The 23,754-nt window shown below is 34.2% G+C and overlaps 1 long non-coding RNA gene across 1 annotated transcript; it reads left to right on the top strand.

Annotated features, from left to right (window-relative positions):
- Positions 1–5,660: 5,660 nt before the first annotated feature.
- On the top strand, positions 5,661–22,358 carry LOC135224968 (uncharacterized). Its single transcript, XR_010316850.1, has 3 exons — positions 5,661–5,789; positions 20,106–20,280; positions 21,562–22,358. It is a non-coding gene; the product is annotated as an uncharacterized LOC135224968 (long non-coding RNA).
- Positions 22,359–23,754: the final 1,396 nt, after the last annotated feature.

Raw genomic sequence — 23,754 nt, 5'->3', positions numbered from 1 at the left:
GTGAGGTATGAAGAGATAAACCTATAATTACAGTTCACCTTGATGTCGAAAGTTGAAAACTGAGAAACCATAATAATAAATAAATTACGGAGAAAAAACCTTTCTAGAATTAACCACCACCTAACTTCTAATATGTTCAATACTGCATAAGTGGCATTATTTGGTATCTTTTGATACCTTGTTCCTTTTTTTCTATATTTGAATTAAATACACGTAAAACCGTATGTTTTTGAAGTCATTTGTGGATCAGATTTTTATCTGTGAATAGACAGTAACTAATTATATATATCTATATATATATACAAATATATATATATATATATATATAGTATCTATTATATATATATTATATATATATATATAATTGTATTGGTATATGGCTATGTATATAAAAATTAGAATAATAAATATATATATATATAAATTGTATATATATATTATATATATATATATATATATATATAGTTATCCTATACATATACATATACATATACATATACATATCATTACATATAACATATACAATATACATATACATAACATATATATATATTATACTTATATATTATATATATATATATATATATATTATATATGTATATATATATATATATATATAATATATATGTAGGAAATATATTATATATATATATATAATATATATATATATAAATATATATCTACTATACATATATTATATATATATATATATATATAATATATATTATATATATATATATATATATATATATATATATATTATATTATATAGTATTTATATATATATCTATATGATATAATTATGTTATATATGATTTCATATACATAATATAGGTATTTAGCATATATAGAGATATATATATATATATATTCTATATATCTATGGTGATATCTATATCTATTATATATAAATATCTCAGTATATATATATATATAATTGTAAATACAATATCTTATGTATAATGCAATATATATACCTATATTATCTCTATATATCCTATATATATATATATATAATATTATATATATATTCTATCTAATCTTCATATATATAATAATTTATATATCATCTATATATATATATATATATATCTATATAGCATATGTATAACTATATATATATTATTATATATATATATATATATATATATATATATATAATATATATCTATGTATATTATATATATTTATTATATAGCTAGATGTATTGTATATGTCTATGTTATGTCTATGTATATGTACTACTGTATATGTCTATTATCTGTCTAATGTATATTTAATCGTATATCTCTATATTCATCTATCTCTATATATATTCTATATCTATATATATATTATATAGATACTATATATATATCTACTATATATATATATATATATATATATATATACTATACCTATACCTATACATATACTATATATATATCATGATATGATATATATATATATGATATTATACTCTATATATATCTATATATATATATATTATATCGGTATATATAATATATATATATATATATTAGTTCTGTCCATATTCACAGATAAAATCTGATCACAAATACTTCAAAACATCGGTTTTACGTTATTTAATTTCAAATATAGAACAGAAACTAACTTGAATTAATGAATTGAAAAAATAAAATTGAATAAATAAATTATTAAAATAGATGGAAAACGTAAGTGAAAATTCCGTAATAAGTACAACGATAACAAGGATATAATAAATAAATAAGAACGCAATAAAAGAGCTGGAGCTTTTTTTTTTTTGTTTTTTTTTTTTTTATTAATACGTCGTGTCAAGAATTTCTTTAAGAAACTTGGACAAAAATAAATGTGTATAAGATAGAAAATACCCTTGTACAGAGATAATGAAGAAATATCTGATTAACACACAAGGTTGCTTACTATTTGCAAACTTTTCATACAACAAAAAATGTTTACATGACGTATGACACGTTTTTTTGTGTTATTTTCTGGTTCAAGAAAATTCACGTAGGCATACATAACCCTAAACAAAGAAAACTTTCTGATGCCTTCGGAATAATGCAATTTAGGTATTTCATATCACAACTTGAAAATATTATATTCTTTACTCCAATGCGCGGCAGCGACAGAATCATCCAAGATAAAAAAGGAAAATAATTAAATATTTCTCGTGCAAGGCGATTCTCGCATATCATTACATTTTATTATAAGATTTATTCAATTTAATTGGTCCATGTTTGGCAGCCTGTGAATGTTCCCGCGTCGTACGTATTAATAAATATGGAAACTGTCGACGCTGTTAGGAAAGTAACCACGCTCCGATGCCTTCTGCCGATGTAATATCAATTTGCAAGATTTCCCTGCGAGTTTCTGTCAGGTAATTCCATTAGGATATAACTTTTGGAAAATAAATAGATGGCTGAAATTTTTGGGGGTGCATCACGCACGAGAAAGGAGCGAGGGAGGGAGGCCGGCCTAAGATGATGTTGGCTTATAGCTCAGATGTTTGGGCAGAAATAGTACCCCTGCAAACAAGTTGTAGAAGTATCTAACTCCATTTTGCGAGATTTTTACCAAGACTTCAATCCACACTACGCCACACACACACACACACATATATATATATATTATATATATATATATATATATATATATATATATAAATATTATTTTAATTAATAATATATATATATATATAATTATATATATATATTAGATATATCTATATGTGTGTGTGTGTGTGTGTGCGTAGTGTTTTGTGAACGTCTTTGGTAAAAATCTCGCAACTGGATTTAGTACTTCTTACAACCTTGTTTGCAGGTACTATTTCTGCCCAAAAGCGGAATATCAGCCAACATATATTATATATATCTATATATATATATATATATATATAATTTATATATCTATATATATATATTATATATATGAGATATAAATATTATATATATATATATATCTATATTATATATATATATATATTGTGTGTGTGTGGTGGTGCGTATGTTGTTTGATGAACGTCCTTTGTACATCTCGCCACTGATTTTAGTACTCTTTACAACCTTGTTTGCAGGTACTATTTCTGCCCAAACATCGGAGATATCAGCCAACATCATCTTTAGGCCGGCCCTCCCTCCCTCCCTCCTTTCTCGTGCGTGATTCACCCCTCAAAAATTTCAGCCATCTATTTCTTTTCCAAAAGTTAATCTCCTTAATGGATTACCTGACAGAAATTCGCGGGACATCTTGCAAATTGATATACATCGCGAAGGCATCGGAGCGTTGTTACTTCCTAACAGGCGTCGACAGTTTCCTATTTATTAATAACGTTCACGACCGGGGCACATTTCACAGGCTGCCAAACATGGACAATAAATTGAAACTAATCTTATAAAAATGGTAATGATATGGCGAGAATGGCCTGTCACGAGAAATATACATATTTTCATTTTTTATCTTTGGATGATTTCTGTCGCTGCCGCGCATTGGCAGTAAAGAATATAATATTTTTCAGTTGATATGAAATACCTAAAATTGCATTATTCCGAAGCATCAGAAAAGTTTTTCTTTTTTTTCGGGTTTATGCCTACGTGAATTTTTTTGAACAGAAAATAACACAAAAAAACTGTTCATACTTCATGATAAACTATTTTTTTGTTGTTGAAAAGTTTGCAAATATTAAGCAACCTGTGTGCTTAATCATGATATTTTCTTATTATCTCTGTACCAGGTATTTTCTATCTTTATACACATTTATTTTTTGTCCAAAGTTTCTTAAAGAAATCTTGACACCGACGTATTAATAAAAAAAAAAAAAAAAAAAAAAAAAAGCTCCAGCCTCTTTTTATTGCGTTTCCTTATTTATTTTATTATATCTCTTTTTATTCTGTTTTACTTATTTACGATTTTCATTCTAATGGTTTTTCCATCTATTTTAATTAATTTCTTTATTCATATATTTTATTTTGTCAATTCATTATTCAAGTTATTTATACAATTTCGTGTATTTATTTTTTGTTCGTGATCTATTTCATATGTCTTATTTCATTCATGTACTTCGTTTCAATTTTTATTCGTTTATATTATTTCATTCACGCATTTCCTTTGTTGATATCTGATTCATACGTGAAACGCTCCGGAATTAATACTGAACAAACGAGTACAATTCACTTTCCTTCTGACATGATGCTTGAATCTGCATCTCTCTCTGTAGTTTGTTCTGTATAATTCTTGTATACGTCTTAGTATTCGCTGTAAGAGCATCTGACATTAATCTCCCATGCTCTGCTTTGACACAAAGCTAAGCTAACCTACACAACACTGGTAGCCGAAGCAGATACCTGGAAGCTGTTGAAAGAACAACAAGGCATGAAATTCTAAAAAAAATCATTACAATAAATGTTAATAAATGACTTATTTATTATCATTTATTATAATGAATCGTTGCAATGAAATGAAGTAAAAGCACGCGTGTTTTATATTTTAGAGAGGGAACTGTTATCATAATCGTAACCCCCAACAAATGAAATCAAATCTCATTCCAGGTTTATGCATTTAATGAAAGCACTTCATTTCATATAAATAGTACGAGTGATTTAGCGTAAGAAAGGTTGGTAATTTTAAGATACAGCGCTTGTCATGTCGTCCCAATACCTACCCTGGGCAGGGAGGTTTGGGACGGGGGGAGGGGGCATACCTGTGTCTTCCAAGGAGGCTATTATGTCTCCCTGGTATTAACTAGTGTTTTCGTCTCAAGTATCGCAACTGCAAACTTTATACGTTTGAAGTGACAGGTTCTCCCAAAGATAATATAATCGGTGATATATCGATTTTTATACTTTAAATCACCGGATTTTATAAATTGTTTAGATTTAAGTTTTCTCTTATCTTAACTTTAGCATAAAAACTGAATTAAGATATTCCGAAGAAGAAGATTATGTATATGACGCATATACATACATACACTCATGCACGCAGTCACACACACAAACATATATAAATATGTGTGTGTGTGTGTGTGTGTGTAATGTGCTTTAAGTTCAACTTTACGTTCAAATTTTCAAGCGTGATTTAAGAGATTTGTACGGATGAATTTTCCATTTTAAGTTTTTATTCATTTATTCATTTTAGCCAGTTTGCTCAATTCCTTGTTTTAATGAGTAAACATTGCAATGTGACGTTTAACGCTTCATTGATAATAAAAAAATACCTAGATAAGCATTAGACTAATACTTATCTAGGTATATAGGATCCTCACTCTGTCAACAAAAGCAAAAATTACGATCTAAGCCTTTCGTGGAATTTTGTTCTAAAAATCATGAAAAACGTTCTGGAGTCCGTAGTAAAATAAGAGTACAACAGTCATTAAACAGAGAAATCTAACTATATGTAAAATAAATAATCAAATATGAACTTCCATCTCTGTATTTATAAAATAAAATCATACCTTTCGTATTGTATGCAGATTTGTTCAAGATTAAAGTATCCGCAAGCCAAAATGAAAAGTCTTGACATTTTTTTGTGGAGGAATGGTAAGGAAAACAGATTTCAGATGGAGCTACTTGTCTTGCAACGACTCCAAAATAGCAATATAGACGAAATGTCAGACTTCATATTCCCTTTTATTTTGCTTCCTTTTACTTTTACACAGTGATAAGTTGTCGTCGGCCTTTGGTCCAGTCTTCGTCATAGCGTCAAGAGGATAGTTGTGGTTCGTGAAGAGTCAAGAGTTCATTTTTATTTTATATCTTTAAGCTTTGTGTTTTACTGCAGAACCAAAGACCATTTTGTCAGCGAATTACTAGGTATGAATAAGTGCTTGTAGATGTGAATAATCAATTACATTTGTCCAAGTAAAGATGTTTGGTATTTCTACAGAAGCAGTCCGCATGGACTGCAAGGAACGTAACCGCGGATACGACATCCACTAGGGATTGACGCGTCCAATGTATTTCGCCATGTTTAGTACTGGCCTCTGGGGGATTAATTACAGTCGTCCAAATAAATATTATTTAAAATTCTTGTTCAGTAGGTAAAACTGCAGGTATTTCTACAGAAGCAATCCACGGTGTCCTAGACTATGGCAATTGACGATTTCCTGTGTTATTTTACCCACTGAACAAGAATTTAAAGTAATATTTATTCGGACGACTGTAATTAACTCCTAAGTGGCCAGTACTACACATGGGGGGCGCTCTCGACTTCTCCACCGAAATCGCGGGGGAAAAGAAAACAAACCAAACCATAATGGCGCGTACCAAAATAACAACAAAGAAGATTGGGCGTGCTACATATCAGCGACGGCCATAGATTTATGGTGTTCTGTCATAAGGCCATAGCGGAACGGCGCTTCATGCCTATCCGCATATTTAAAGATGCTCTGGCAGCACGGCATGTACGGCAAAGGAAGGTAATGTTGCGCTGCGCGAGCTAGCCACTGTTTCACTACGGCTACTTACCGTGGTGGTCAACACTAAAGGCTTCCCTGCCCCCCCCCCCCCCCCCCCCCCCCGCGTACTTCCCACAACACTCAGTTTTTTTTTTGCTTTAGAATGAAATTATGTCTTTGATCATATTCAATCATACTTCTTTACCACCACTAGACAAATAATGATAAAATTCCGTAAACCAATTGCACTGCAAACAATCGTTAGGAAATCGAAGGTATGTATCAAAATAAGTGCCGAAGGCCAGCCACTGCCTCTTCTGCCATAGGTACAAAGGAAAAGACAATGCGTTTTTTGCTTCTTATTCGATTATTCATTCAAACAAGGATACCTTGGACACTGGACAGTACTTTATTACTCTGCTGAATGCAGTGATTTTTCGACTAAAGTCGTTCGTATTGGTTATGAACCCTTGACGTCATCCGATGTCCACTCTCAGCCGAATAATGAGTAACTGGAACTCTTTTGGTCACATATAAAGTAAGTTAGGGGCTCATTAAAAGTAACATTCCGTAGAGGAAAACCTCTCCGACTTAGGAAAACTTCGAGTCAAAACTTATGAAGCTCATTAATTCACCACGTTCAATCTCTCATATAATGACTCTACTTTTATTTGCTTTTCAAAATGCTCTTTCCATGTAGGTGTTATTTATTTTAATTCCAAGTGCGGAGGTGCTTCTGAATATTACTACCTTTTAGTACTGGCCCCTGGGGTTTTATTACAGTCGTCCCGAATAATATTACTTAAATTCTTTGTTCAGGAGGTAAATGCTAGAAAACAACCCGCAATCTGCCATAATACTGGGCCGCCGTGGTAGTCATATATCTACCAAACTGCATAGAAAAACCGCAACTAGACATAGTCCTAGGCCAGTCCGCTAATAATTACTCTGATCTACCAGATATTTTTAGTCAGCGACTTGTACCAGATACGAATCAATGCTTAAAGATTTTGAGTATTCAAATGAATACTCATAAGTGCGGAATGTTAGTGTTGTGTAATTTCTGAGCAGGAGAAGACAACGTCCTATTTCAAGGTGAATGTTTAAATTGTGGCCCTTAACAGTCTTACGTAAGTAGGCCTTCTGGGTACTTAAGGTTAAAGACTATCAGGTTTTAGATCTCGTGCTTTGTGGTTTATTCAGTTTTACGTAGGTCCTTATATGGCGTAAGAAGTTATGTTAATCTTATAAGAGCTCCGGCCGATTTTTTGTATAAATGTGTTTTATACCTTTGAAAGAAGATACTAGTATGTTCTGAAGGAAAAAGGATTATGGCGGGAAAGTCCTATCGTGGAGAAAACACACTTAATATTGTACCTACAGAAAAACAGTCCTTCATGTTGTTGTCTCTCGCGTAATCACCTAATGTTAATGAGCTCCTGGTTCGTTTAGTTTGGTGTGCTGCGCAGTCTCAATTTCATGGGGAAACCACACCTTCCGATGACGTCACGAAAAACATCCACCCAAAAGTGACTCATTATAGACAATATCCAATCGTAATAAGCAAGTTTCAGTTTTCTCAAAGCAAAAGAAGCTCAGTGTTTTCAGCCAATGACAATATTTAATGATTACCAGTGGTTACTTTTTTCGCAATAAACCTACTTTTCTCCAATTAACTTCTTGCACTAGCGCCAGTGGCCGAATTAGCAGGAGCCGTAGTACAAGCTCCGATTTTGTTGCCCAGGAAGTTTCCCCACGTGTGAAATTGCTACGTGAATTATAGAGATTTCAACAACATTATTATGGGCAAATAGAAAGGCTCGTAACTTTTGGCCTCAAAATCACGGATTAATCAAGAGTGAACACATGCCCGACGTGTAAGGAAAAGTGCCGTCTTGACTTTAACAAAAAAGCCTTTCGGTGTGATAAAACCTATGTAGTCAAAAAAAACAAAAAAAAAAAGAGAAAAAAGTGTAATTTTTTTGTCTCAATATTTAAAAACACATGTTCTCAAGTCTCACATAGAGATTGAAACTAATCTAACATTTTGCTTTATTTTCGTATCAGATTGGTTTTCTTATAAGTTTGCTAATTTTGAGCTTCATCTCACGATCCACCATCATGATTGGGCTTCATTTTGTAGGGAAGTAATAGTAAATTGGGTATTTAGGCGGTCTCATAAAATTGGAGGGGAGGGTAAATAGGTGGAAATTGACGAATCAAAATTTGGGAAGAGGAGTATAATGTGGGCAGAATTATAGAGGGTCAGTGGGTATTTGGGGGAATTTGTAGGGAAACTAGGAGTTCTTTATGGTTCCTGTTTGACAACGAAACACTGAGGTTTTGCTTGCTGTCATTAAACAGTACATCGAACCAGGAACAACAATAATTTTCCGATTGCTGAAGCATACGATTGCCCTGAAAAACGAGGGCTACAAACATTTACAGGTCAATCACAGTGTCAATTTTGTTGATCCACAAACTCGTGCCCATACCAATACGATAGAGAGACGTGAGAGATGTCAGAATTTAGTCCCAAAATATGGCCGCCGTAAAAAACATTTTGTTAGATATTTAAGCCGTTGCATATTTCAAATTGCACATTCAAGACCCCTTACGAAGGTTTCACGCCTTTGTGAAGCTGCTGCTGAAGTCTATCCTCCACTGTAAGGTAAGCTATTTCCTGTATATATTTTGATTATCGTGTGAAATGTGCTGCAGTATTGTCTCAGTTAGCCTAATCGCTGCTCAAATTTTTCGGAATTGTCATGAAGTGTGCAGGGAAGGTAGTGCCCTTAAGGGGGGTCACAGGGGGGTGGGGGGGCGAAGCCCCCCGCTAGGCCCTAGGTAGGGGTACGGCGCTCTAGGTTAGGTTAGGTGGTGTTTGTTAGCTAGTGCCCTGGAAATCACTTTTCTCCTGCTCCCCCCACCCAAAAACCCTGGTTCCCACTGGGGTTCCCCAAGATTGTTTGATGGGAACAAGGGTGTAATTGCTTGATGCCACCAATATTAATGATCAGTTTAAGCATAATCAATAAAAAATAAATCGGAAAAATATATATTCTAATGCAAACAGGAGACGGAGCTCTCCTTTAGATTTACCAAGAATTAAAATTTTTCAGGTAAGGCTTTGTGAAAACTTCGTGCTTTGCAAGTTAATTTTTTTCCATTAATTTTTGAAGGTTTGCTTCAATTTTTAAAGGGGTTTTCCCCAATGGCATCTTGTTAGCAATTTCAAATACTTTGATAACTGAAAACTCAGTAGTTAGGTTAGTTTCTGGGCAGATTTTAGTATTTATTGGTTATGAAAACAGCTAATACAAATTTTAATTAAATGTATTTAGTGAAATATCTAAAGTTAAATAAAAACTTGCTAGTTTCATGTACATTACTTGAGGCACTGAATCTGTCATTTGCATGTTTGTACAGTTCCAAAGAAAAATTGTGGTAGATCTAAGCCCTTATTCTGAGGCGAACTAGACTATGCCAGTTGACATTTTTCTATACAGTTTTACCTAATGAACAAGAATTTAAGATTTTTTTGGCCGGCTGTAATTAACGTGTAATTTACCTTTGAACTCTATCCTACGGTAAGGGGGACCGATGGGAATGCGAGGTTCTGGGTGGGGTAAAACACATGGGCGAATTATTCCGTTTAACTGTATCCTACGGTAAGGGGGACCTATGGGAATGCGGGAATTTGGGTGGGGTAAAACACTTGGGGGAAGGTTTTGTAGTGTTATTGTGTCATTTCCTCTTATTTATGACATTTGAAACACTAAATACAAGCTTAAATAAAGCGATAAATAAACCAATAATGGAGCTGTTACATATCCAAAAATCCCACTTAATATTGCTTAATGCTATTACAAACGACGAATCCTACTACGCATGCACAGAGATTTTAAGAAGCTTTTAGTTCAACACAAAATTCCTAAGCGAATAAAATGGGTTTTTGTTAGGGGAGTTTACATGGAGTTACCAGAATCATGATGCAGTTAATTAACCATACGTGCCGATAGGTTTTTTGGGAGAGGGATTCATGCCATTGTTTTCATATTTTCCCTTTTCCCTCATTTGTTTTTTTGTAATTTGTGGTATAATATTCAAACTTTTATTTCTGTTTTCCGTTTTAACATAGTATTGTTTAATATGTGCACTGAACTTGTTTCTACTTCATAATTTTTTCCTTATATACCCTTACAAATTTCCGTTACAATTGAGGGCAGGCCACAAAGTCTCCTGAGGATTGGGACTAGAAGGCGGTTTTAGGATGTTTCGTGACCTTTCTGTCAATGGCGTGAAATTGATGGTATTACATTTTTTGAAATTGATGGTATTAAACATTTTTCGTGAAATTGGTATTACATCTTTTCATTTTAGACATTCCAATTCACACATACATTTTTTCTCCCTTTTTTTCTATATTCACCTTTACATGCCTGTCTGACCCATAACAATTTCTTGTTCTATTAGGTTAGGTTGGTTAGGTTACGATCCTAACCTTTGTTACACTTCTAAGATTACCTTCCTTTAAGGGGCTCCGCCCCAGTCAGGCAACATGCTCTTAGGTTAGGTTGGTTAGGTTATGATCCTAACCTATATGTTACACTTCTAAGATTACCTTCCTCTAAGGGGGGTTACGGGGCAACGGAGCCCCCCCAGTCAGGCAACATGTTCTACTAGGTAAGGTTAGGATCCTAACCTATATGTTACACTTCTAAGATTACCTTCCTTTATAGGGGTATGCCCCCCGACCAGGCAACATCTTCTACTAGGTTAGGTTAGGTTGGTTAGATTACGATCCTAACCTATGTTATACTTCTAAGATTATTTTTCTTTAAGGCCCCCGGTCAGGCAACATTTTCTACTAGGTTAGGTTAGGTTGGTTAGGTTACGATCCTAACCTATATGTTACACTTCTAAGATTACCTTCCTTTAAGGGGGGGGGGGGGTTGTACCCGGCCAGGCAGCATGTTCTACTAGGTTAGGTTAGGTTAGGTTGGGTTACTATCCTAACCTATATGTTACACTACTAAGATTACCTTCCTTTAAGGGGGGCTACGGGTGGGCTCGGTCTGGTAACACATTCTACTAGGTTAGGGTAGGTTAGGTTGGTTTGGTTATTATCCTAACCTATGTTGCACTTCTAAGATTGCCTTCCTTTAAAGGGGGCTATGGGGATGGGGTGATCCCACTGGTTAGGTTACACAATTTTTACAATATTCCTCAACATTTAAGTTCAATCACCCCCTGAACTGGCAACTCTGATCCTTGAAACTTGATATTCTATTCATTATTCACTAAAATGGTCTTAGCCTTGTACTTGATAATTAATAATTAAGTACCAGATATTTAAATATCAGATGTAAAAAACCGTGTATAGATATATAATATATATTTTCATGTATGGATTATTAGCTCTTATGTAAAATGTCCCTACTGTAATGTTTCATTGCACTATTTTTTACTTTAATAATAATACACGATAACTTTGGTTTCATAAATATAAGAGAAGCTATGTTTGTACGATTTCACTCAACATTTGTCAAGTTCGATTACCCCCAAACAGGCCTCCCTCATTTCCTATAATGTCCACCCATTACAATACAGTGTTCGTGTTTTTTTTTTCCTTTTTTACAAACGTGAATATTTAACCCCCACCCCATCCTCCCTACTGTTTCGTGGTCACCCTCCTCCTTCCTCCTGACAAACTTGCTAGTGTCTCTCTTCACTTATCAACCAGCCAGATGGCGGAAGCACTCCCAGGCACCTCCACCTCCTCCGGGCCTCATTACTAACTCGACTCTGCCCCGTGCATGTGTTAACTGTTTCCTTAGTTATAAGGACATTTCAGCCCATTACTGGGGGCAGTATGAAAGGTTGGTAATATACTGTCAAGATCACGGCAGTGGTGTACTTTAAAATCCACTTCCACGACCCCAAGACGAGACTACATGCCTTCGTGAAAGCGGCTGCTGAACTGTGTCCTCCACCCTTTCAAGGTAAGGTTCCTGATCTTTAGGTACTTTATATTGTGTTTTAGTGTTCGAAAGGTTTAGTGCTTTTGATGTCTGTGATATTTATTGGGAAATATTTAGCACCATATCCCAGCGTGGCTTTACCAACTCGTACCTCTGCCTTCCTCTTCCGGTACCTGCCACCCCCTGCCGCCCCCACCCCTTACCGGACATAAGGCTCCCTGTTAGTTGCGTATCCCACACCCCCTACCAGCATTCAAATATGGTGGTTTGTTTAAGTTTCATGGCCCCGAACCAACACTTCGAAGATTGTTCAGTTGAAGTAGACTATGGCAATTGACGTTTTCCTATGGGTAATTCAAAGCCCGCATTCTGCGGGACAGTAGACAATGGCAGTTGACGTTTTCCTATGTTATTTTACCTGCTGAACAAGAATTTAAAGTAATATTTATTCGGTCGACTGTAATTAAACCGTAATATACCTCTGAAGATTACATGACATTACCAGGGGTACGATGTACCAACTACAGAGTTCAAAAATAACAGATTAGTTACAGTCGACCGGAAAAATATTACCCTAAACTCTTGTAAGGTAAGCAATTTAACATAGGAAGATAATTCTAAGCCCTCATTCAGCAGCAAAGTAGGTTATGGCAGTTGACATTTTCCTAGTTATTTTACTTACTGAATAAGAATTTAACGTAATATTTATTCGTACGACTGTAAATAACCCCCAGGGGCCAGTACTAAACACGGCGAAATATATTGGACGCCCCATTCCCTAGTGGATGTCGTATCCGCGGTTACGTTCCTTACAGGGTAATTCTAAAGAATCGTTCTGCACGGACTGCAAGGAACGTAACCGCGGATACGACATCAACTAGGGAATGGGGCGTCCAATGTATTTTACAGTGTTTAGTACTGGCCCATGGGGGGTTAATTACAGTCGTCCGAATAAATATTACGTTAAATTCTTGTTCAGTATGTAAATTAACGTAGGAAAACGTCAACTGCCAGTCTACTTTACCGCAGAATGAGGTCTTAGAATTACCGTCATGGGTCATAAAGATTATTCAGCTATTATACATAGGATTTGAATAATATTCAGGTTTTTCTAAATGCACACAATGCAAACTCAAGTACATACTTGGGTTAAATTGGGGAGTGCAAATTAAGAAAATTTCAGTTTTATTGGAATTAGGTATTGGAAATTAAGTTGTGCAAATTAAGATATCCTCGCTGAAATAAGGTACTGAAAATGTGCAAATTAAGAATTTAGGTTACTGCATTTAGGTAATGAAAATGAAAGTTTTGGTAATTATTTCTCTGAAACTAAGTAGTGAATGATTTTTTTTTGAAAAAAAAAAAAAATTTAGTCTTGCTGAAACTAGGTATTGAATAGTAAGTTTTTGTGCAAATTAAGGAATTTTAGTCACTTAAGTTAGGTATTGAAAATGAAGATTTTTGCAAATTTGTCTTGCTGAAATTAGATATTGAAAATTTAACTGTGCGAAATAAGGAAATTTCTCACTTAAATTGAATTAGGTATTCAAAATTAATTTGTCGTGCAAATTAAGGAAATTTTAGTCTCCCTGAAATTAGGATTTAATTTTTTGCAAATTATGGAAATATAATCTCGCTAAAATTAGGTAATGAAAAACTTATGCTAGGTACTGAAAATAACGTTTGTGAAAAATAAGGAAATTTGTCTCGCTGAAATTAGGTATTAAAAATTAAACTAGGGATTGAAAATGCATTTGTGTAAAGGAAGGAAATTTGTCATTGAAATTAGGTATTGAAAATTAAGATTTTGTGCAAATTAAGGACATTTTATTCTACCGAAATTGGATATTGAAAATGTTTTTGTTCAAATCAAGGAAATTTTTTTCTCACTGAAACTAGGTACTGAAGAGAATTACTGTGCTAATTAAGGAAATTCGTCACTGAAATGATTGAAAAGTATTTGTGGAAATTAGGGAAATTTTAGTCTCACTGAAACTAGGTATTTATGATGTGTAAATTAAAGTTTCGTTAGGTACTAAAAATTAAGCTTTTGTGCAAATTAAGTTATGTTTTTACTCACGGAAATTAGGTATTGAAAATGAAGTATTTTTGCAAATAACGAAATTTTATTCTCGGTTAGTGTTGAAAATTTAGTTTCCGTGCAAATTATGGAAATTGTCTGAAATTTGGTACGGAAAATGTGCGTATTTTTGCTAAGCATGAAAATGTGTCTGAAATTAGGTATTCAAAATTATTTTTCAAGAAAATTAAAGCTTTACTCACTAAAAATAGGTACTGAAGATTAATTTTTTGTGTGCAGATTAAGGAAATTTAAGTCTCTGAAACTGTATCGAAATTTTTTTTACCAATTAAGAAAATATCTAATTGGGTAATTCTAAGCCATCATTCCGCGGTAAAGTAGACTATGGCAGTTGACGTTTTCCTAAGTTATTTTACTTCCTGAACAAGAATTTAAAGTAATATTTATTCGGACGACTGTAATTAACCCCCAAGGGCCAGTACTAAAGACGGCGAAATACATTGGACGCCCCAATCCCTAGTGAATGTCTTATTTGTGGTTACGTTTCTTGCAGAGTAATTCTAAAGAATAGTTCCGCGCGGACTGCAAGGAACGTAACCGCGGATACGACATCCACTAGGGATTGGGGCGTCCAATGTATTTCGCAGTGTTTAGTACTGGCCCCTGGGGGTTAATTACAGTGTGAATAATTATTACTTTAAATTCTTGTTCAGTAAGTAAAATAACGTAGGAAAACTTCAACTGCCATAGTTTACTTTACCGCGGAATGAGGGCTTAGAATTACCCTAATGGGATTTGAGTATTGAAAAGTTATTGTGCAAATGAAGATATTTAATTGGAATTGGGTATTGAAAGTTTTTGTGCAAATTAAACATTAGAACTAGGTATTGATAAGTTAAGAATTTTTCAGGTTAGGCATTGGAAACCGATCTTAAAATTTTAATTGGAAATTCATTGAAAATGAAGTTCTTGCACAAATTAAGAGAATGTTTAAGTAGAATTAGATATTGAAGAAACTGTGCAAATTAAGAATTTTTTAAAATTTTTTATTAGGTATTGAAAATTAAGGTTGTGCAACTTGAGAATTTTAGGTTCATTGAAATTAGGTACTGAAATTGGTTTTTCTTCAGTTACGGTTCATTGTAGTAATGCTTAGTTGCTTAAGAAGAAAAAAAAAAAAAAAAAAAGGGCCCAGCCAAAAGTATATCAGCTTTTGTTCCAGCACATGTTGTATAAAATGGCAGGCAACAGTGGATTGGAAAAAGTTAATTTTATCCTGATACCCGAGGAATGTAACTTTTTTTCTGTTTAGGCAGTGCTGGCATAAGGCCAGCAAAATATTTATTAGTTACTTTTATTGTGCATTACACCCAACGTATTTTGACTTAAAAGTTCTGAGTCAGAAGTAGATGAGGTTGAATAACTTGGTAAAAGGAACATGGTTATGGTAAAGTATGAAGCGTAGCTTGTGTAGGCAGTTTTCAGTTAAAATTCAGGAACGTCTAATGGTTTCGTGGTAACCATATTTCTACTAAGGATCCTACATAAAGGTACAGATGTAGATGGGTACAGATATAGAGTCCAAAAGTGGAATTTCCCTAAATTTGAAAACAAAAATATAGTAAACTGATTGAGAATGTTGATTTTACTTAAGTTCACTTTATAAAAGTATGATAAAGTATGATAAAGGCTCAGTACTCCAATTCAGGTTTTCTTGAAAACCTTACTGCTTGTCATACATAGCAGTACTTTTCATATACTGAAGAGCCAGTGTTAGTCTTTACTATTTAGTTTCCACATCTGGAGTGATCTAGTGATGAAAGTGCTCACATTATTCAAGCAATCAGGATACTGACAGCCAGTTACGTACCATGTCCTTGAAACCTTTGAACTCGAAGACAAATACAACGGGGTAGGGTATCTTGCAAATTTGGTATTGAAGTTCTCTCATAAGAAAGTCAAACAGTCATTGTGGAAACATTGAAACTCCATGTTTTGGTTATGACTTGACTACAATCGAAGCAAGAGGAGGATCTGAAATCTCGAGTCCCTTAATAGGGTATCCTATTATGTTTGTGATCTTCTGGTTTTAGTTTATATTGGTAAGTTTAATTTGCTTTTGCTCTAATCTTTTGAAATTTTGAGTTAGTCACTTAACCATAAATATGGAGACAGTTGTCTTTGAAATCTCAGATGGGGTAGTAAAGAAAAACTTTTAGATTATATTAGTGGTTCATGTGACCTAGGAAAAGTACTTATTAGGTTTGTGTAATGGAACTTGAAGATAAGATGTTTTAGTTATGATTCTTCTAAAACTTGCCTGTCATTCTTGGAGTTAAGGTTGTGATTCTTTTAGGTCAATATGCGTTGCTTGCTGTATCCATTTTCCACAATCTTAATGATAAATAAGTGTCATCTGAGCCTTGGTTCCAGATAGATTCAAAATTTTAAATGCATTGGTCAAGATATTAAGTGAAATTGAGTCTGGCATTCAGGTAATATGGTCTTCTGGCTGTACGAAATATTTGCTTAATGATAAAATTAAATATTCATCGCAGTATAGTTAGATGTTATATGGTATATAGTTTGCATCCACAGATAATTTATCCAAATTGAGGTACCAATTTTTCTAGTTTCGTACCATTAAATCTTTATTTGAATGTCTCAATGTGTTAGTGTTAATGTCTTGCATACCTCTTTCACATCTGCAGTTATAAAGTGATCACGTTATGGAAGTAATCAGGATACTGACGGCCAGTATTGTACCATGTCCTTGAAGGCTTTACCCTCGAAGAAATCACAAATAAGTAGAGCAAGGAATGTTGCCAAATTTGATACTGAAGTTATATATTATAGGGAAGCCAACAGAGATGTGGTGACATTTAAGCGCTAGATTTGTGCTAGACCTAACTACAATCGAAGAGAATTTTCTGGAATCTCTAGTTATTGGACAGAGAATACTGTTTGTGGTCTCTCTAGATGATCATGGTTGGTTTAAGTTGCCTTTAATCTCATTACATGCTTAAATTTTATTTCGTAGTTTTTTTACTTTAATGTAAGAGTTATCCTTAATTTCAGGCAGGGTAGCTGTTAAACATATGTCTTTGCTTATGATAGTTGTTCAAATGACCTTGGCGAAGGCCTTTTTATGTAATGGCTAGCGTTATGTAATGAATAGCGCGAAGATAAGATTTATTAGCGGACTCTTAAGTTATTCTTAGAGTAAAGTTGTGGTGTTTTTTGCAGAAGAATATGGCCTGCTTGCTGTATCCACTTTACAAATTTTTATGGAAAATAAAGGCTCATCCTGTTCTAAAGACGCTGCGTGTAGAGTACTTTACCTAATTGATGTCGCCCTAGACTGATTACTAATTACAAATCCACCTTGTCAGGAAACTCGGTTAAGCTAGTATTCACGTAATTTTTTCCCGGTGTACCAAATCTTTGCCTTGTAGTTAATTTTCATAATCACAGGAAAATGTAATGCTTTGTATATTGTTTGCATCTAAAGCTTTTACTTTCATCTAGACTGAGGTACCTATTTGGGTTTCGTAGAGCCTCGTACCAATAAATCTTTAATCTTATTTGAATAATTTACTGATTTTTTAAATTCAGGGCTAAAAGGAATTGTGAATTTTAGTTAAGCTGGGATACTGAAATTCTTTTTTTAACAGTGCCATTGTTTCATTTATTAATAGACAAGCTTAAAGTACGTAAACCATTTCAAAGAGCAAAGTTAACTTTTAAGTAATATCAATTTAGTCCAAATCACGAAATCAAGATAAATATTGTTTTCAATTAATTCGGCGAGTTTTACCTGGTTAATATTTTATATTACATTAAACTATTGGACTTTAATATATGCAGGACAGAATGTCAATTTCTAATAAAACTAGTTTAACATAAAACTTATTCGAATTATAGTAATGGAAATAGTGACACTTTTATAAAAATTTACTCATTATCATAATGGAAATAGTTTTCAATGTGCTGTTGCTTCAAGTTTTAATGTTAAGGGATTACATTTTCTAAGGTTTTAATACCTGTAGTATATCAATATCTCTTTCTTAGGGAATGTGATTTAATGTAAAAGGTCAGACAAGATTTTAGTGGACTGTAGGGAAATTTCAGTTTAATATTTGACAGGTTTTGATACTAATTTTGAAATCCTTACTAATTATGTCTTTATTTCAGTCACCGGTACTGATGAGCAAACCAGCGAGTAGTAGTAGTATGAATGGTCTTAAACCACTAGTCCTAAATCTTTCATTGCTGCCGAAGGAGAGATAGATAGTCCCGAGAACTTTGTGGAAAATGAAGTGGTTGAGAAGCTGCATGAAGCCGGACTTGTATTGCTGCTGCTGAAGTACAGATTGCCCCGAGAATATTGTGGAGAGAGAGATGGTTAGACAGATCGCCCCGAGTACATTGTGGAGAGAGATGGTTAGACATCGCCCCGAGTACATTGTGGAGAGATAGATGGTTAGACAGATCGCCCCGAGTACATTGTGGAGAGAGAGATGGTTAGACAGATTGCCCCGAGAACATTGTGGAGAGATATGGTTAGACAAAAACGAAAGGTTTATCAGGCCGAAATAATAATACATGAAATTAGGTACTGAATTTTCTTCAATTAGGGTTAACTGGAGTAATGCTTATTGCTGCTTATATAAAATTTAGGGGCCTGCCAAAAGTATATCAGCAAAATTTGTTTTACGCCTCGCTCATTTTGACCTCCGTAGGGGGTAGTTCAGTCAATGGGCCTCATGCGGTGCACTGTAGGCATTACTTAAGGTTTTTTTGCAACGTGCAATCGACCTCTAGCTGCAACCACTTTCGTTCCCTATTCTGTAACTTTCATCTTACTTTCCACCCTCTCCTAACACTTTATTCAGTGCAACTGCGAGGTTTTCGTCCTGTTACACCTTTCAAACCTTTTACTGTATTTCCATTTCAGCACTGAATAACCTCGAAGGTCCCAGTGCTTGGCATTTGGCCTAAATTTTTTATTCAACTCAACTCGACTTATTTTGGACCTAGAATTAAGTTTTTAATCTGAAGTTGATTTAGGGTAAATAAATTTGGAATCTGGAGTAGATCTAGGGTAAATAACTTTGCATAAAAGAGCATGGACTTTCTGAAGTTTTGAATAGAATAGAGGTTAAATAGCTTGGCAAAGGAGCATGGGTAAGGTAACTCCAGTATGAAGCAGAGCTAATGTAAGCAGTTCTTATAATTTCGTATAAATTTAAGAAACTAGGAATGGTTTGGCGGTAACCATTTTAGACTAGAATCTCTAGATAAAATATGGCGCCTAAGTGGCGTGGTTGGTATGGTGTTGGCGTACCATCTAGGTGTCCCAGAGTTCAATTCTCGGACATCCTATTGAGGTGTGCGAGATGTGTATTTCTGGTGATAGTTCACACTCGACGTAGTTCGGAAGTCACGTAAAGCCGTTGGTCCCGTTGTTGAATAACCACTGGTTCCATAAAAAAAAAAAAAAATAACTGACAGACAGATATAGAGGGCAAAGTGGAGTTTTCATTTAATTTTTAAGGCAGCAATTCAGTGTTAGTTTACTTGGATTCACTTTATAACTGTATTTAAAGCTTTAATATAGCAATTTGGATATTTTAGAAAAACTTACTGCTTGTCATGCTTGGTACATATGCTGAGGAGCCAGTTTTAGTCTTTCCTACTTTTCCAGGTCTGGAGTGATCTAGAGATGAAAGTGGTCGCATGAAATTCTCGTATAAGGAAGTCAGCAGAGTTGTAACATTTAAAACTGCCACGTTTTGTGGTAAACTGCTATAATCGAAGAAAGAGAATTGGCTGAAATCTCGAGTTACTGAATAGACAAGTCTCTTTTGTAGTTTATAATGGTGAGTATAATTAGTCTTTAGTATTTGATAATGTTTAAATTGCTTTTAATCTCAAGTCGAAAATTTTGCTTCACATATTTTGGTCGCATGGAAGGTCAAGAGTTTTACTTGATTTCAGGCGGGGTAGATGTTAAAAAAATGCAGTCTTTGCTTATATGACCTGGTTAAAGTCTTTAGTTGTCTTATCTTAATTATGTGTAAGGTTACGAGTTTTCTTTAATCTCAGGCGTGGTTGCTGTTAAAAAAATGGGATTTCCTTATATGATAGTATTTTTCTTTGCTTATGATACTTTTTCATATGACCTGGAGAAGTCTTTAGTTTTATATAATGGCTAGCATTATGTAATAAATGGAATAAGATTAGTTTTATTAGTTTTGAATTTTAAAACTTGTTCTTGAGGAGTAAAGTTGTGGTGTGTTTTTTTCAGGTGAATATTCGCAGTTTGCTGTGTCCACTTGACAAAATTTTATGGAAGTGTGTCGTCCTGTTCTAAAGACTGTAGCTAACGAGTTTAGTACATATGACTCATGTCTATACTGATTTAGGAATTATAAGTACTTCTAGTAAAGAAGCTCTATGAAATTCCAGCTAGCCTTCAGGCAATAAGGTTCTTTGATTAGTCTCTAAAAAAAGTTTTTATCTGGATTGAGGTATCCATGTTTTCGTGGAGCCTCGCACCTGTGTTATAGTTTTAAATTCAGGGTTGAAGGAAATAGTAAAAATTTCTTTTGCTGGGAAACTAATTTAAAAAATAAACTTAAGTACTTTTTTAAAGTACTCAAGTCATTTCAAAGAAATGTTTTAGATTTAGCTGGCCTTATGCCAGCGCGGGCTCTTGCTCCTAGAGCAGCCCGTAAAAAGTAGCAAACTAACATACTTGAAGTCTCATTCAATTTAGTCCGAATCATATATAAGTCAAATATATACTTTTCAGCAGTTGATTCATGTATTTTAGTTAATTTTTTGTATAGCATAGGTTTTTAGACTTTAGTACATGCAAGTCAATCCTCATTTTGAAACTATTGGTCTGTAATATATTTCAGAAACTATCTGTTAAAAGCTTAAATCAATTGGGTTATTTTAACGTATTTTATTTAGTTATAATAATTCTTGTAGCATCGTTATAGTAATTCTTGTAGTATATTAAATGCTTCTTTGTGCTAGGGAAGTTGTTTAATATAAAGGTAAGAAACTAAAGAAAATTTCCAGACGAAAGTTTAGTTAAATATTTGATGGCTTCAATGAAACTTGAACTGATAGTTCGCTTGTATTTATTTTAGTCTACGATGCTGATTATCACACCCAGCGAGTAGTACTATCTACGGTCGTAAACCACGAATCCTAAAACTTCATTGTTGCCGAAGGGGATAGAGGAGAGGAGCCAGAACATTCAGTTTATAGTGGGTGAGAAGCTGCAAGAAGCCGAACATTGTAAAGAAGAGATCGTCCCGAAAACATTCGCCAGCCTGTGCGACAAAGGATGAGCAGAGAAAAAGAAGTGACCGACGGTGCGACTGACAGAGAAGAGAAGTTGCTGCTTTTAGGAAAACATCAGTCTGAGCGACAAACAAGTAGTAGAATATAAGAGGAAGAAAAAATCCGGTGCGGTAAAATCTAAGAGCAGGAGCCAGTCCGACACAACCAAGAAAAGAAAGTGGCGTTGTGGCAGAACCACGAAAGCCCGGGCGACAATTTCCGCGTTAAGAGAAGTAATTACTAGCGCTCCCAGAGGAGAGGAATAAGCAGATAAGGTCCTCACTGAATTAAAATATAGAAAAATTAAATGTTATAAATAAAGTACCTACAACTAGTATATTATTAATCAACGTGAAGAACCAGTAGCTTTACTAATTAATATTTGTGGCAATAGCAGTGAATTTATTTTCTAAATCTTATTTTAACTACTACTTTCGCAGTAATTTTGTTTAAAGTTCCCCACTCTCTCTTTACCGTCCTCTTTCCTCTACTTTCTCCATGCACTGTACCTGGGTTTATATTACGTTCTACCTCAAGTTCCATTCTCTAAACTCTACAGTCAATATCTCTGATCTATGTTTTGTTCTTCCTCAGGTTTCTCCATTCTCTTCTATGCCACGTCCTTCCTCAGTTTTAATTTTCTCTAAGCACTGCAACCTCCTGCTTTTGTCGCGTCCTTCCTCAGGTTTCTTACTTTTCTTCTATGCAGCTCTTGAAAAGCGTGCTGTGGTTCCCTCCCCTAAAACTTCTTTCTTCTGTTTATACTAAAGCTTCCTAACTCTCTCACTACTCAGTTTCCTCACCCTCTTGTAGCCATATATTTTGGGAGATTTTCCATATTTTTAAAATCTTCCTCCGCATTTCTTAATTTCTCTTCTATATCCTATCAACTTTCTCGTACGTTCTTGGATGTAGTCTTCTCTCTCACGTTATTGGATGTCGTGACTTATGAATTAGTTATAGCGTGCTTTTCAATTGTAATCGCCAATTACTAACTGAACTTCGGACCCACTGTACCTGTCAAAACAGACTTGAGATTAATGCTTTTAATAGTTAACAAATCGGTACTAAAAACTAAGCTATATATCTACATGTAACTAAAACTTAGAATATAACCAAAGTAAAATTCACAAATTCTCTATTTTTAACCTTAAGTGCAAGCAGTTGAAGATAATAGTATATGGCTTAAATTAAATGTAAATTAAGAAAGTAGCTAGCTCAAACTAATAAATGTTCAGTGGTTTATTAAGAAAATTTATTAAGCAATTGCATTGACCTCTAATACTCTTAACTAGTTATCTTTGTCGTGTTCATTAAACTATGCTTATGATTAAAGGATTGCAAATAAGAATTAAAGATTATAAAATGACAAACCACCTTTTTTTGTGTAACAAGCTTATATGATTAAAGGGTTAAAAGAATAAAAAATGTTGCTAACAATATTAATCTATAGTAGTTCTGCTTCTGAACCATTGATCCACCTTTAAACACCATCCTTGGATACAGATAACTTCAGACCCTGAAAGGGAATATCCTTCACAACAGACTGACAAATACCTAAATATATTGAAAGGATATCCTCACTGAAAAAGTGACGCAGATAAATATCCCTTCAGTAGGATAAGACTCCCCAAGCTCTTGTTTGAGGGAAGGTTTAATTTTACTTTCCCTTCGACATCAAACCCAAGAGGAGAAAACCCCCAGTTACAGTTATGGCTTTCAATACATAACTTCACTGATCAACAAAGTTCAATCCTTAAGGCCCGTCCACACGGTCGAGCTTTGGTCGACGAACTTTGTCCGATGTGACGTCAGAAGCGTAGAAATAGCGAGAAAAGCCAAGAACTTTGCCGCGGTTTCTCCGCTTCTGACGTCACATCGAACAAAGTTCGTCGAGCAAAGCTCTGCCTTGTGAACGGGAGTAATTCTTCGAAGGCTTCTCAGTCTGTATAACAAAGTAGAAAAATGATGTACAAAAAGCTAGAACACTCTTTAAG

The sequence above is a fragment of the Macrobrachium nipponense genome, chromosome 12 (genome assembly GCF_015104395.2).
Source record: "Macrobrachium nipponense isolate FS-2020 chromosome 12, ASM1510439v2, whole genome shotgun sequence".
Lineage (NCBI taxonomy): Eukaryota > Metazoa > Arthropoda > Malacostraca > Decapoda > Palaemonidae > Macrobrachium > Macrobrachium nipponense.
Note: the sequence above shows the minus strand (reverse complement) of the source record. Positions and strands in the feature narration are given on the sequence as shown.